This window comes from Urocitellus parryii, chromosome 11, assembly GCF_045843805.1.
Source record: "Urocitellus parryii isolate mUroPar1 chromosome 11, mUroPar1.hap1, whole genome shotgun sequence".
In the NCBI taxonomy this organism is placed as follows: Eukaryota; Metazoa; Chordata; class Mammalia; order Rodentia; family Sciuridae; genus Urocitellus; species Urocitellus parryii.
The window spans coordinates 76,537,619-76,553,018 of record NC_135541.1 but is presented as its reverse complement, the minus strand read 5'-3'; positions in this window follow the sequence as shown (position 1 = coordinate 76,553,018).

The following is a 15,400-nucleotide window of genomic DNA, read 5'->3' as shown; positions in this document are numbered from 1 at the left end:
CTGGAAGCATCTAGTCTCCCCTTTTCTGTGAGAACAGTTTTATTCTGTTTTATCTTCAAATGTCTTATTTTGCATTGCATTTAAACTACTGGCCACCTATATGCCCTTTTGGATGGTTGGTGGGAGTTTAAATTATAAATAAATCAACTTATCAAGAATTAGTTTCCTTCTAAGCAACCATATAACTCTATGTTTATATTTATGTTAATATATAAGTATTTATACTGGCCATTTATGCTGGCCAACAGTGGGATCCTGAGGATTTTGTGAGCTTAGAATATAAAAATTTCTGGGGATTTTTCCAGGAGCAGTAGAAACAAAGTCTATTTAGGATGAACAATTGGAAGCATCCCTGGAATTGTGGATCTGTAACTTCTCTCCTGAAGCTGTTTTTGTCTTTGTTTGAAATATCACCAGGCAAAGCCTCTTCACACTAATGGCCCTTGCTACATATTTTGCTACCCTGGCATCTACAGTCCCCTGCAGAGTCCTTGCTGGAAGATTATCTTGATAATCCACTCATGCATACTTTTCTCCGCCTCCATTTGAAATGTTTTTTTACTAGGATTAAACAAACAAAGAAAAAAAAAAGAAAGAAAAGTTATGAAAGCATGTCAACCTACTCTTTAACCTATGTGATCTTAAAATGATCTAGTAAGTACCAGAACATAGGAACTGTACCTGGAATAAAAATAAAGAGTGTCCTATGAGGAAGATGTAATCAATGATCCGATTTATCTGATATAGTCAGAACTTTCCTGGCAATATGTTAGCTATAGGCTAAGTTCTAGAATTGAGATTAGAAAGCTTTCCTTGTTGTGGGCAGGTGAGGATTGGATGGAGGGAATGTAAGGGGCAACCTCTACTGCAGGTTTAGCAAGATATATATTAGTTAGCTCTGGTCAGTCCAAGTAGAGACCTTTGAAAAATCATGTAGGAAGGAAAAGCCTATCATAATCAGAGAAAATATAGAACTATAAATAGATTTATAAATGTCTTCACATAATACATGTATTTTATAAATCAATAGGATCTCGACTCTAACAAGTCTGGATATATTGATGGTGGCAAAGGAAAAAAATATTTGAATTTATAACTAATTCTAGAAAGTAAGGTCATTGTAACATAGTAAATACTAGTTGATTTTTCATGTGGTAAAAGGAATAGTTGGATTCTTTTGAAAATTACATTTATGGCCTAGTATGGTTATGGGTTTGGGTGGAATCTAAAGTTCAAATTAAGCAAACAGTATGTTTTCATACTTTTAGGGTTAATTAAGCTTTTTTTAAAATTGTGGCCAATAGTAATAAATACATTATATAACCCACTCAAATCACACACATGAACATACATAAAAATGAAACAAAACTTCAGGAAAATTACTCCTATTAAATATGATATACTTGGATTCTGTTTTAATATGTTTATTTATGTTCTAACATTTTTATTAAATCCTTGGTATAAATTTCTAAGTGGATTTCAAGACCCACCAATAACTGCAAAGGGCGGTTTTGAAACCATTGCTAAAGGCAGCTACTATAAACTCAGTCACCTCTATGTACTTGATCCAAAAGGTAGAACCCTGAACAAAAGCAGGATGACCTCACTTGATCATATGAAAGCAGAAGCAAAGACGTGTTTGATGCTGGAAAATTGCAGAGGAGAAATTCTTAGTGGGAGATTTATGGGCTTTATGGTCCAAGGACCATCATTGTCAGAGTCAGTATTCTACTTGCTGGTAGAAAACTCAGAGTGAGGAGAAAAGCAATGTTATTTTTCTAATAAAATATTGAATTGCTATTAATATGATTTTCTATTGCAATTATAATCTGTTGTAAGCCTGCACTGCAGGGACTGAGCTTAATTCTCTCTTTTGCAGAGCCTGGCATCCTGTTGGCAGTCAGCACATGTTTATTATCAGTAATAACAATAATAATACTAATAAAGATAACTTGGTGATTAGAATCTTTTGCAGTAACATCCAAAGCTGGGATTATAAGAACTCCTTTCCAATGGTTTCCATTTTTATCTGCCATAGTTTATACTTCTTCCAACTATTCAAAAAAAATCACATTTTCTATTCCCCTTCTGATTTAGTCTATTTGGCAAACATTAATGTGTGTGTGTGTGTGTGTGTGTGTGTGTGTGTGTTTCCTCATGGACCTCAAAATTTAACGCCTTTCCATTTGCTCCCTTGGTTGTCTTAACTAGAATCATTGATGAGGTCAACCTTCTGATTACAGAGCAATTCATTTGTTAACTATTTCTTCAGAAGCCACAAAAAGCACAGAAACCCATAGCCCATCATTCTGGTGTGCTTTCTGTGATAACAGCCTAATTAATCTTAAATTCCCCAAGTTCTCAGTGATGAACTTATTTTTTTTTAATTAAGTAAGAAAGAATTTTTTTTAAAAAAATCCTGTGTGCTTTTCCTTTTCAGACTTTTATAATTTTAAATCAATGTTCTAATTCAACAGTGTCATATGAAGAATGAGAGAATGAAAGAAATAACTACCTGTCGGTGTGAGAGTGGGGATGGGCCATGATAATTGAACATGATAATCAAAAGTAAGCAAAAAGTATGTTTTCATACTTATGGGTTTTTATTGAGCTTTTTTCATTGTGGCCAATAGTAATGAATACTTTATATAACCCATTCAAATCACACACATGAACACACATAGAAGTAAAACAAAAGCTTCAGGGAAAAAATACTTTTACTAAATACGATATGCTTGGATTCTGTCTTAGTATGTTTATTTATGTTCTAACATTTTTATTAAATCCTGGGTATAAATTTCTAAACGGATTTCAAGACCCACTAATATCTAGGAGTTCCAAGTAGGAGGAAGCAGAGGAGAAGTAGAAAGAGAGAGAGAGCTTTCTGTTGGCGTCAGCATGGAGAGGAGTTTTGAGTTGCCACTTTCTCTTATAACAAGGGAACTACATCAGTAGCTATTTGTTTGCCTTTATTCAAAATTGTTTTCCATCTTGATTGATGTCATGTGTAAAATAATTTCGGTTTCCTTGCCTTAATCAACATGTTGTCCTTCAAAAAATGCCAAAGGTTTTCGCATCATCCCCAATGTAGCCATTCACTCCCAACAGAACTGAGCAACCACATCTAGTCTTGATTTTTATTACCCAAGGCTTGACCTCTTAATTGGTACCACTTTCAATTTTAATTCAGTTATTTAGTAGGAAAATTCACAATGCTTTATATATATATTTTTATAGGATGATAAAAATGATCTGAGTTGTGAGTTGGAGGCTGGAAAGTGTGTGATGGTTAGGATAATCTGGCTCCATTCTTGGATCGACTGCTGGCTAGTTAGGGTATTTTTTTTTTTAACCAATTTCTTAATTTGTAATACGGTGGTAATAATACCTTCCCCCTGGAGTTATTGTGGTGAATAAAATACAATGCAAGATGCCAAGTACTTAGCACAACTTAACACATTATAAGGGATGAGCAAAACAGTATCTATTGTTATATATTCATTAGAAGACTATATGGTGGTGAAGCAGGAGCATGAGGAAATAGAAGAAACCGGTAGGAGGTTGCCAGTTATTTGACTTTTTATATCAGGTAGCATCTTAGACATAGGCATTGTGGTGCCTGTCTCAGGTACCCAGGAAGAGAGGTTGAGAGGTGAAGGTAGAAAGGAGTAAGCCAGTCACTAGTCACAGGCAACATCTGCATCCTCTGCTTTCTCATACCCATTGGATAGGAAAAGCTGAGTTAAACACCATGACATCTATTGCTCTTTATGTTAAGTAAACCGAGGCTGTCCATAAATTAAAATGATTTTCTTATGCAGCAGGACACAAGGTTATCCAATTTGCCAGAGAGGTGCAACTGAGTCTGCTGTCAGGGGAAAGTGCAGGTAGGCTGTGTAGAAAGCTGCAACTACTGTCAAAAGAATCAAAGCCCCTCTCTGTTTAGTAAATGTGTTTGCTTGGGCCCCAATAAACTAAGAATGGGAAAAGGTTAATTGACAAAATGATACTTGTCTAGTGCTGTCTGGAGCACCACACTCAGGCAGATGTGTGAGACAGGGATCCTGCTGTGCTGACGAGGATGATTATTATAACTGACTCTTCTTGCCCTCAAGGGTGTGTGGCTTCGAGAAGCTTTCACCCTGGAATCGCAGTGTTGCGCTAGAGCCAGTCCAAGAAGGTTAGTAAAACTGTAAAGCCAAAGGACAACGCAGTTCACGCTTAATTTAAGTCTCAAGTGTGGTGGTGGAGATTCCACTTTGCATTTACAACTTCCATTTACTGGCACTTAACCATGTGCCAGGCCCTGTGCTCAGAGCTCTAACCTGTGCCTCCTGACATTCCCACAGTGCCTCAGTGAGGTAGGTGTTAGTCTGCTACAGACACCTAATGAAACTGAAGCCATCACAACACTGTTATGTTGCACTTTTGGTTTTCCGAAGGCCTTGATTATTTCTCTTTCTCATTGTTAGTTGAGTCGTTTACTGATAAAGCAAGGGTCAGAGACTCAATGTCTGACTCAAATCTGCAAGCAGAAAAGAATTCCGTAAACTTGTCTGTCTTCACTGAGACTGCAACAGGGCAACTCCTTGCCCTCTAAACTGCCGATGATGGGAAATTCCAGACTTTTCTTTTACCTTATTTGTGAGAACAGGACTGAAATTCCTAGAGGAGAGCTACAGATATGTCATTTCAAAGAAAATGGTGTGGTCAGAGAAGGAAAATAATTTTTTCATCTACCCTTTGTGAGTTCTTAGCTGATACTCCCTCTGACAAAAAAAAAAATAATAAGAAATTAAACTTCTGTTTGTAATGAGAAGAAAAACACAAACTGAAGTTTAATAATATGTATAGTTTCTATGTACATGGAACATGACCAAGAGAAATAAGTAAATCTCCAAAGTAGTTCTCAAAGAGCTGTATTAAACTTCAAACTTAAATGTCATTGTTCTCTGAAACAAAGAAAGAATAATGTGGGGGTAGGCTTGGCCAACCTCACAGAAGAGTAAAGTCTGTTATGCAGATTGAAGGCAATGCTTTCTTCATTGAAGGACTGTCCCTAGAGACTTGGTCATCCCTCTCTTCCTGGTGAGAAGGGAGAGAGCTGCAAATTTCTCTTACAAACAGGTAACTTTTCAGAGTTCCTCCTGTGTCTATAGTTTCTCAAGATAACCAGTTTAAAACAATCCTTATGTCCAAAGAAGCTCATTTTGGGATTGCATGTTCTGGTCTACATTTAGGTTTGGAGTGTCATACCTTGAACCCCATCACCACTGTTGCTATGTAATGGCAAACCTACATATGAATGCACACACTGAAGTGATGCACATTACCTTTCAAGAACACTTACCTGCCTGTGTGCCGGTCAACACCTAAATATCCCTATTTGGAAAAGTCTGAGGCCAAACTGGAATGTAAGGAGAGATTGTGATTCCTTCAAAATAACTATAACCATTAGCTGGGATTTAAATCAAACCAAATAACAAAAATCCTTTCCAAGGGAAAACTATTTCTATTTTCATAGTCTTTGGAGCAAAGCTCTTAAATCTTAGATGTCTCACAAATACCTTCTAACGGATTTATTGTTTTGTTTATTCTGCTTAGAGCAAGTTAGGAGGTAATTTGAAATTCCCATTATTAAAAATTTTCTTGACAGTACATTGAGGTTTCATTTGCTGGTTTCAAAGAGCATTAAACAGCTCTGTTCATGTGCCATGGAAATCTGTCCATGTGCATTCAACACACAAGTCCTGGTGTACTTGTTCATTCGAGCATGGCCTGACACACAGATACCTCTCCTGATATTAATATGCCAATCGCCCACAAATGCACATTGTCTGTGTTTAATTTGATCCTTTCTACTTATTTCTAAATGCTACTTTCCGATACACGGTTTATCTTATTTTGTTCCCTTAAGTCTTTCTAATCAGTACGTGGTTATTTATTTTATTCTTAAACATTCCTGCTCTGAGTCAAACTTATCATTTTTCATTCTCTTTTCTTTTCTCCAACATTCTAACAATGAACGCCTTCATGTTCCCCCTCACAGCTAGACGCATCTCTCAGAGTGGTCATTTTCCTTAAGCAAACTACTAAGAATCATTTTCTCAGTTAAATTTAGACAAACCACAGGTCTCCCCCAGGTGATGGAGAACAAGCAAGAACACTGGGAAAGGCAAGTGCACATGAAGATGAGTGAAATAATCTTTGTTGAAAAGAAGACAGAAGAAATTACATTTGTTATTTCGTGGTATTGTAATAGCCACTCCTTTGTGAGTTGTGCTTTATAACTTTACTTCCCCTTCCTTTGTCCAGCCTTCAAAATTCTAAAAGAAACACCACACAATTAAGATGTTAACTTCTAGACAATCTTTGTTTAGATTTCCAGAACCTAGAACATCTGTTGACCTTCAGACCACATCAGAAAGTGGAATGCCCTTTGTAGTCTTTAGTTCTTTGCAACAACTGACAGGAAGCATATAAATTGCTGTGAAATTTGACTTGCAGAAAAGTAATATGTTTGTTTGCAATTAACCTCAGGAGGTCAAGGTCTATTGTGAATTTCCAACTAGAGAATCGGAAAATAAAGGAGACCTGTGACCTGAATGACAAAGACCCCACCCAGCATGTGGTCTTCTTGTCCATGCCCCTGTATCTGCTTTTCTTCCCTCTGAAACTCCTTCATGTGCCTGATGGAACTTTGAAGATGGTAGTCCCAGCATCTTCTCAGGCTGTCCCTTGAATAAGATTGATCCTCTCCCATCAGCTCTCATCTCCCAAGTATTGACTTTCAAGAAGGGAGCAGTAATAGTTTCTTGATTTGAATTCCTGATCTTATATAGGTATCTGTATATTGGGGGGTCATAATATAAACCCCTCAGGAAGAGTTACACTGACTGTCTATGAGTTTTCATTTAATAGTAGAGAGAATTAGTTTTCAGGCCACTTTATTTAGAAGAACCAAATGGAAGAAAATAGCACACATGATGGAAGATCTGTCACTAAAGCACTATGAACTGGAACAAATGGAGAAGCTATTTTCCAAGATACATACATATGTACATACCACACACAGCAAACAAATAAATAATAAACGTTGTGCTTGTGTATTGTCAAAGACAAAAAAGGAACCCGAAAAAGTCTAACAGGTAGGGAAGACTTGCTACCTCTAGGGGTGAGGTAAGAATGCAGTCTGAATTCAACTCTTCTAAATGGAAGAGCAGAAGAGTTCTTTTGAGCTGCCCCAGGAGGCATAGGGCATCTGTATTTGCTAATTGACCACATTCAAAGGAAAGCCAACATGCTCAAATCTTATTTATTTATTTAGTTTTTTGGTACAGGGGATTGAACCCAGGGGTACTTAACCACTAAGCCACATCCCCAGCCTTTATTTTTATTATTTTTATTTTGAGACAGGGTCTCACTGAGTTGCTTATGGCTTCTCTAAGTTGCTGAGACTGGCTTTGAACTCAAGATCCTCAGGCTTCAACCTCTGGAGCTTTTAGGATTATAGGAATATGCCACTCTTCAGGGCTCCATTCTCAAATCTTCATGAAAAAAAGGCAGTTTTGTCACTTGGAACAAGAGCCTAGGGAAGCTCCACCCTTCTCTTCCACAGAACTCAGGCCACAGAGGCCCTATTTCCTTTGTTTTCAGGAGATGATGCCTCCTGAGTCCTTAGAGAAAAAGTGTTGGTTCTTAAAATTGGAAAGAAGATTTTAAAAACCTTTCCATGTTAAAGGGGTAGAAGAAATATTCTAAGAGAGAGACCTGGAGGAGGCCTGTCTAGAGCTTAGCTCAGAGCAGAGGACGTAACTTGGTGGTAGAGTGTCTGCCTGGTACACACAAGACCTGAGTTCAATCCCCAATTCTGCAAATAAATAAACAAAATTCAGTTATGATGAAGTGAAACACTACGACCCTCGTAGTCACTGTGAGTATGAGGACAGGAAGGGCAATTGTGGACAAAATCAGAAGTTCTATCCTTCTGAGCTTTGATTCCACTAAGTTCTGTTGATGCTGGGGTCAAGGGTGACCAGTCCCAGGACAAAGTTCCCTTTGGGCACAGTATGGGCAAAGCTAAGCCCTGTGGGGCAGGCTTCTTTCTTGTTCTGTGCCTTTCAGGTGCCCTCTGGCTGTCTCTGTGTTCTCTCTGCCATCCCAGAACAGCATAAACAAAGGCAGTCTTCCACTAGTGACCCAGCAGGGAGGAAGACCTGACTGGATGAAACAAAACAGCACCCTGCTGCTTTGACCACAGCACTAACATCACTGAGTTGTTAGGAATGGAAAAGTTCAGGCCTCACTGCAGAGCCCCATAAAGGAATATCTGCCTTACAATAAAATTCCTAGGTGATTCGCAGGAACATTAAAATTTTGGAATAGAGGATCCTGTGAAGAGAACCTCAGGCATGAAGTGGCACATCCGTGACACCATGCCCAAGGGAAATGTCCTTACCCAACAGGGCTTCACCTCATTAAGAAGTTACTGACTTGAGAGACAGACCATCTTCCCCAGGTTAAGAATTTTCCCAGCTTGGAGAAGTTTACCCACCTTCTCACAGATGCCTAGCAGTTTTACTTCCCCCTTCCGATTTCCTATACTCTTTATTAGAACCTCCTTCTCCCCACCTTGCCACTCACTCAGGTGAGTCTGTAGCCCTTGTTCACACCATTGACCTTTGCTTCTTATGGACATGCCAAGTTGGGGCCCTAACATGTGGATTCTCTCTCTCTCTCTCTCTCTCTCTCTCTCTCTCTCTCTCTCTCTCTCACACACACACACACACACAATTTTTTTATTCAGATTCAGCAGCTCCTTCCAGAGAGCAGCCTGAATTTTTAAAGGCGCATAAACTCATCACAAAATTAAGAAGAACTGGATGAGTTCAGTGCGATACTTTGAATAACAGTAGACAAATCCTGGGACGTGAGAAATGCTAATTTCAAGCAGCACGGTGAAAGCAGAGGATCTGCTTTAGCCCAGAGATATTTGCAATGAAGAACCCACCGCTGAGCAGACAGCGCTCACTCCCCCTGCTCCAAGCACCCCGTGGCTCAGCCCTCCTTTTTATTTCTATTTTCTCCCTCCACTGAAAACACCTTCCCTGGTGCCCAGCTCCCCGCTCAAGGCCAACACCCTGACAGACAAGCAATCTCACAGTACCTGGGGGAAAAAAAGCTGTTTTAACTAAAATAGATCAGCCAGGATATTTTCTTTGACAATGCTCTCTTCATGCAGTTATACCTTTCCTACACACTGCCCAAGGGGATGAAAATGGGAGCCAGCAGGGAATTCACATCTGAGTCATCCCTCACCGACTGACTCCCTAGGATCACCGAGACTGCTTCTAAATGCCGACATGTCTCTTCCACTTTTCTAGAATTCACTGTGCAGCAGGAGGCATGCAATGGGAGTCTGGGGATGGGGTTCTACTCCCTACTCTGCCAGGTCCTCCCTGTTTGGCCTTGATCCTTAACCTAACCTTCCTGTACCTCAGTTTCTTCACCTGTTCAATGACAAGTGGAACTAGACCAGTGGTTCAAGGGGATCTTAAAAACAAAACAAAAACCCCAGAAAAACAGAGCAGCAAGAACAAGGTCAAAGCCCTCCCCCTTCCTTCCAAATCAATTAAGTCAAATTCTCTGCACATAGAGCTCCAGCCCAGGTATATATTTTTAAAGCTTCCAAGAGACTTTTAACATTCCTGTAGGATTTGGAACTGCTGGACTAGGATGCCCATAAATGGTATGGGCCATTTTAGTCCAGTGAAAGTAAGCTGGTCCTTTGGATTTCCATAACAATGAGAGAGTCAGTCTGTGCTATTGTTAATCCATTAGTTTGTGGTAATTTGTTACAGCAGCAATGGCAAACTGGCACACAAGGGAAAGGAAGTTAGGGATTTGGGATAGCAGAATTAAGGAAGGAGGGAAAACTGAAGTGCATTGTTGAATTGGCTATCCCTGTGGCAAATAGGGACTCAGTTCCACTGGGGAACCTTGTCTTGGGACATGGAAGAGGAAAGTACTTATTCACTGGCTCTTATTCCTCGCTGGTTAAGACTCGAAAGGTGGGTGTGGTGGTTTGGATCTGGAGCGTTCCCCAAAAGTTGATGCTGTTAAAGACTCAGTCCCCAATGCAGCCATGTTCAGAGATGGAGCTTCTGGGAAGTGATTGGATCATGAAGATTTAAGTTTATCAGTGGATTAATCCATTTGATGGATTAATAATTTGAATGGACTGCTAGGAAGAGATGGAAACTCTAGGCAAGTAGGGCATAGTTGGAGGAAGCAGATCACTGTGGGTGTGCCCTTGGGGACTACATTTTGTTCCAGGTTCCTTCTCTCTCTCTTTTTCCCCCCTGATTGCAGGGAGCTGAACAACTCTCCTTTGCCACACCCTTCCACCATGATGTTTTACCTCACCTCAGGCCCACAGCAATGAAACCAGCTGACCATGGAATGAAACCTTTGAAACTGTGAGCTAATACAAATCTCCCCTTCTTTAAGTTATTTATGTCAAGTGTTTTGGTCTCAGAGACTGCCTAACATACAGGGTTAATTCCTATGACCTGAAGTGCAAGGATTAACACAACAACAGCCACAACAACAAAAAAACCAACCCTGTCGTGTCCGGTTGGGAGAGTCTCATAACTCTGTGTGAGGTGTAGTTAAGAAATGGCATAGAATGCAGAGTAGTGAATGGGAATGGTAAAGCTTATGAAGAACAGAGAAAACTTTTCATAAGTATATCAGGGAAGTTTCATGGAAAAATTATTAGTCAAATTGATGAGTGTGAGTCCTTAAGATTGAAAAGAAAGAAGATCATTCCAGAAAGAAAAAAAATATATATATATACACACAGGCAGGCCTACTGGAAAGACCTCTTAGAAACAGAAGTTGTATATGGGTGAGGTGTAAGGCTCACATGGACCAGCAAGAAGGAGATGTGGAGGAAGTTGAGGCTGAAAGCTGAATCAGAGAGGCTTTGCCTGCTGGTGCTGTTTGCTCAGCACTTCACCCTTCTAGAACACAGCTTTGGGTTTTCCAGAAGCACACCCTTGACAAAAGAAGAGTCTTTCATGAAAAAACTTATTTGGCTCCAAGTGAGAGCATGGGAATTAAACCCCAATTATATCATTCTTTAAATTTCTCCACAGTAAATTTATAATTATAAAAACGTCTTGAGTTATCAGTCTTGTACTTTACATTTCCTCCTCAACATTGTTTTTGAGCAGTTCCACAAAACAGAGACTAAATTTAATTGGAACATAAAGCAGAAAATTTTTAATTCCTTTTTCAATAAAAATATGACTGCCGTTTATATAAGCTTAACCATAATTCTATTTTGTGGCTAACAATAATTACTCGTGAATAATTACAGAATAGAAATGAAAAATGTCTAATTAGAAAACACACAAATCCCCCAAATTAGATATTTATTATTGCAATTAGGTATTATTAGAACCAATAATGACATGATGGCAACATAAGATATTAATGAATACATTATTAGCCATTGAATGTATTTTATTACAACAGAAATAAATTTGACATTTTCATGAAGACATTTAGTTGAAACTATTATGGCAAATGTAAACAATCTAGGGCAGTAACTCTACATTTTAGCTGCTATATTACTCGTACATCCAATTAAAAGCAGACTTTCTTACCGTTATGAAGATAGGTCTGTCTTGGTTAATTGAGAGGTGAAATACCTTGAGAAATTGTGGTGGGTCACTTTGCTATTCCTGATTTCACAGGAAAAGTATCCTGAATATTTTATTAGCTCAGAGAAACAATGGAGGCTACCAGATTTCTTTCATGAAAGGCTTAGTTCAGAAGAGAGATATTAAGTCATTGAAAGGTATTTTGAAACTCTGCAGTTGCCATAATGGTCTGGAATTATGTCATATATAACTTTCAGATAGCTCTAGTTTAAGGCTTAATGTATGATTGTAGATTTTTAGTGCTCTGGAAATACAGGAAGAAATCTGGTATTGTCCACTACCTTTCAGGTTCTGGGGATGATGCTTAGCTAATTTTTGGATTTCAGAGATATGGTGATATGTCAGCACTCACTAAACCACACAAGCAGCATTTCACTGTCTTGTGAGATCTGGCTTTAGCAGTGAACGAAGGGCATACTGAGTTTGCCCTAAGAATCCTTTTGAGAGTGAGGAGAAGTTGAATTTCTGACAAGGTTTGGGGCCCTGTTGTTAGCTTTCTGTTGCTGTGATAAAAAGCTTGAAATAATCAACTTTCAAGGAGTAAAGATTTATTTTGTCTCATGGCTTTGAGGTTTCAGTCCATGGTTATTTTTTGAGCCCGTGGAAATTCATGGTGGGGAGTGTACAGTGGAACAAAACTGTTCACCTCCTGGCATCTTGGAAGCAAAGAGAAACAGAAGAAGTGGCTGGGATCCCAATATCCTTTTCAAGGGCATACTCCCACTGACTTCACATCCTTCCACTATGCCTCACCTCCTAGAGGCTTCATCACCTCCTAGCAGTGCCATCACCTGGGGACCAAACCTTCAAAACATGAGCTTGTGAGGGACATTTGAGATCCAAACCTTAACAGCCCAGGACAGGTTCCTAAGACAGTGCCTGATTCTCTGTGTTTGCTTCTTCTCCTCAGAGCTCTTAGACTAGGTCAACTTAGTGCTTACATGGGCCAGAGCACATGCCATTGATTATAGCATAAAAAAAAAAAAAACCCAAAACAAAACACTTTCGGGCTGGGGTTGTAGTTCAGTAGTAGAGCACTTGCCTACTACGCAGGAGACCAGTTTCTAAGGCGACTATGAAATCTAGTTAAGGTTACTGGAGTCTACTAGTTATGGATTTTGTTCAGCGTTGGATTTGTTTAAAAATTTTAAGAATCTAAATAATCTGGAATAGAAAAATAGGGAAAAAGAGAATTGGGTTTTATAGGACAGGTATATTGAGAAAGATACAATTGGGATTCATTCTTCCTGGTAAGATATTTATGTTATCGTTTAGATTAGGTTTCCCCCAAAAGCTCATGGTGAAACAATGCAAGAAATGATTGAGTTATAAGATGTTTTAAACTAATCTCCTGATAGTGATTAACTTGGTGGTAACAGTAGGCTGGCAGAGTGTGGCCTGAGGAGGTGGGTCCCTGGGGTGACTTTGGGGTTTATATTTTGTCCTTGCTGTGAACTTCCTCTCTCTCTGCTTCCAGGTGCCCTGTTACCAGCTGCCTGTTGTCATGTGCTGCCATATTGTTCTGCCTCTTCTTCACACCAGAGCAAGAGAGTTCCTCATCTGTGGACTGAGTCCTCTGAAACCTGAGCCCCCAAATAAACTACTGCTCTTCTAAAATTGTCCTTATCAGGTCTTTCAGTCATAGCAGTGAAAAAGCTGAATAAAACAATTTATTATAATAATTATTTTCCTGTTAAGTGAATTGTGGGCCTGATGATACCCGTTAGCTGGGCAAATGATAACATTTGAGAGTAAAAGTCTAGCTCTGAACCTGGTCCTCAGTCTTCTAGGAATTCTCAGACTGTGGTGGATATATAATTTTACATTGAAAATGCATTTGAGACCTGTAGTCATTTGGAGAGTTTGTAGGCATGGATACAGGGAGTATAGAAGGGAGAGGGCAGTTTCTACACTTGGATCCAGTTCAGCCTCTACCTGGGCAAAGAAAGAAAAAGAAAATAACACCACACATTGCCTGGCATTGTGATTATCTTATTAATTTTTCACTATTCTGTGAATGAGGCATTATGTCTGCTTTACAGAATAGAAATTTGGAGAAACTAAGATTCTGTTGGATGCCATATATTTAGTTATTTTCACTGTTGAAATGTAAAGTAATCTTTGTCAGAGTAAGCCCATACTTATCCCCATAGTAGGCTACCACCTAAGAAAGGAGATGAGTTTTCTGGGATTCTCTGAGGACAAGTGTCCGAGTATATCCTGGTAGGATATATGTTTCAGTGGAGAGAATATTCTAGCTCATCAGTGTTTTCTCTGACCCCTGCCCCCACCAACTCCTTGAGCTACCTAGGAAGATCTCAGCCCTATTTCACCCATTTTGCACTTCTTTGAAGAATAAGGAAAACAATCAACACTCAGACTAGTTATCTGTAGACTCTGAAGGAAGAACTGGTATTTATTTCATCCATTTCAGACACATTTTAAATTTTATCTGCTGGTGCTTGTCTAGACCTTGTCTGTAAGCACACTGAGAAAGGAGTCAAGGGAGTAGGCCTGGAATCAGATAAATCCTGATTTGTATCTGTTTTTCTCTACTCACAGAACTCTGTTACCGTCTATGAATCTCAGTTTCCTAAGCTAATGTAAATTTCTGTAAAATGGGAATGAAATAAAATAATGAATGTGCCATGCATATACTATCTCTTTATGTACATGGAAATAAAAAAAAAAGATAGAAAAAAATGCCTTCATATCTGAGATTTAAAACCTCTGGGTTTTCTGGCTTGCATATTGTGGCCTGGAAACAACTTTAGCAGATTATCTGTGGTGACCTGGGAACTCAAAACTTGTGGTTTGAGTATGCCTTCTAGTCTTGCTGGTCTTTTCCTTAACTCTGATTCTTTCAAGTTCAACTACACTTCACATTTGCTAGCTGCACTCTGAGTTGTACAGCTATAAAATGGCTTTCATGGGTGAAACAAAGACTGTTACATTTTCATTTTGTGTCTTTTGCCCTATCAGTGAATCTCAATCCTACCCACCTGTTGCTTCCTGTCAACCCATCTGCAACGTATCAGTAGATGGCCAAGAAGAGAGGAAGAATGATCAGCTTCGCTAACTCACCTGAGAGGATGTGAACACCTATATACCTATATTCCATGTGGATCTCTGTTTGCCACAATGACTGTCACCTTGCACAAAGAACCCTTTACTTCCCTGAGTGATGACTGCTGAGAGAGTTGAGGCCTTTGGGAAGTTAAAGATAAGCAAAGCATGAAAAAGCACCCAGGGGTTTCACACATCCATCCCTGATACAGCAAGCTCTCCACCAGAGGACAAATGACTTTTCATTTAACCACATAGCCTTTGTTTATGAGGCTTACATTTCTAACTTATTCTCTGGACTCAGCCTAATGAAAAAGATATTTTTTTGGGGGGGTGAGGCACTGAGGAGAGATGAACATTGACACTGAAGTTGAGGGGCAGATGTCTGTGTGGGTTTGTGAGCCTGTAAGTGAATGCACTGAGTTTCTGAGCTAAATAGTGAAGGGGAAGTGGTCTCCTTCAATCCCATGTAAGAATATTTTCTTTTCCTCCAAAGAGAAAAAGAAATGCAGGATTTTTTTTTTTTGTTTGTTTTTTGTTTCTTTCCTTCTTCCAGGAAAATCTATTAATGATTCTTTCCAAGTTTCTCTAGCTTTGAAACAAGT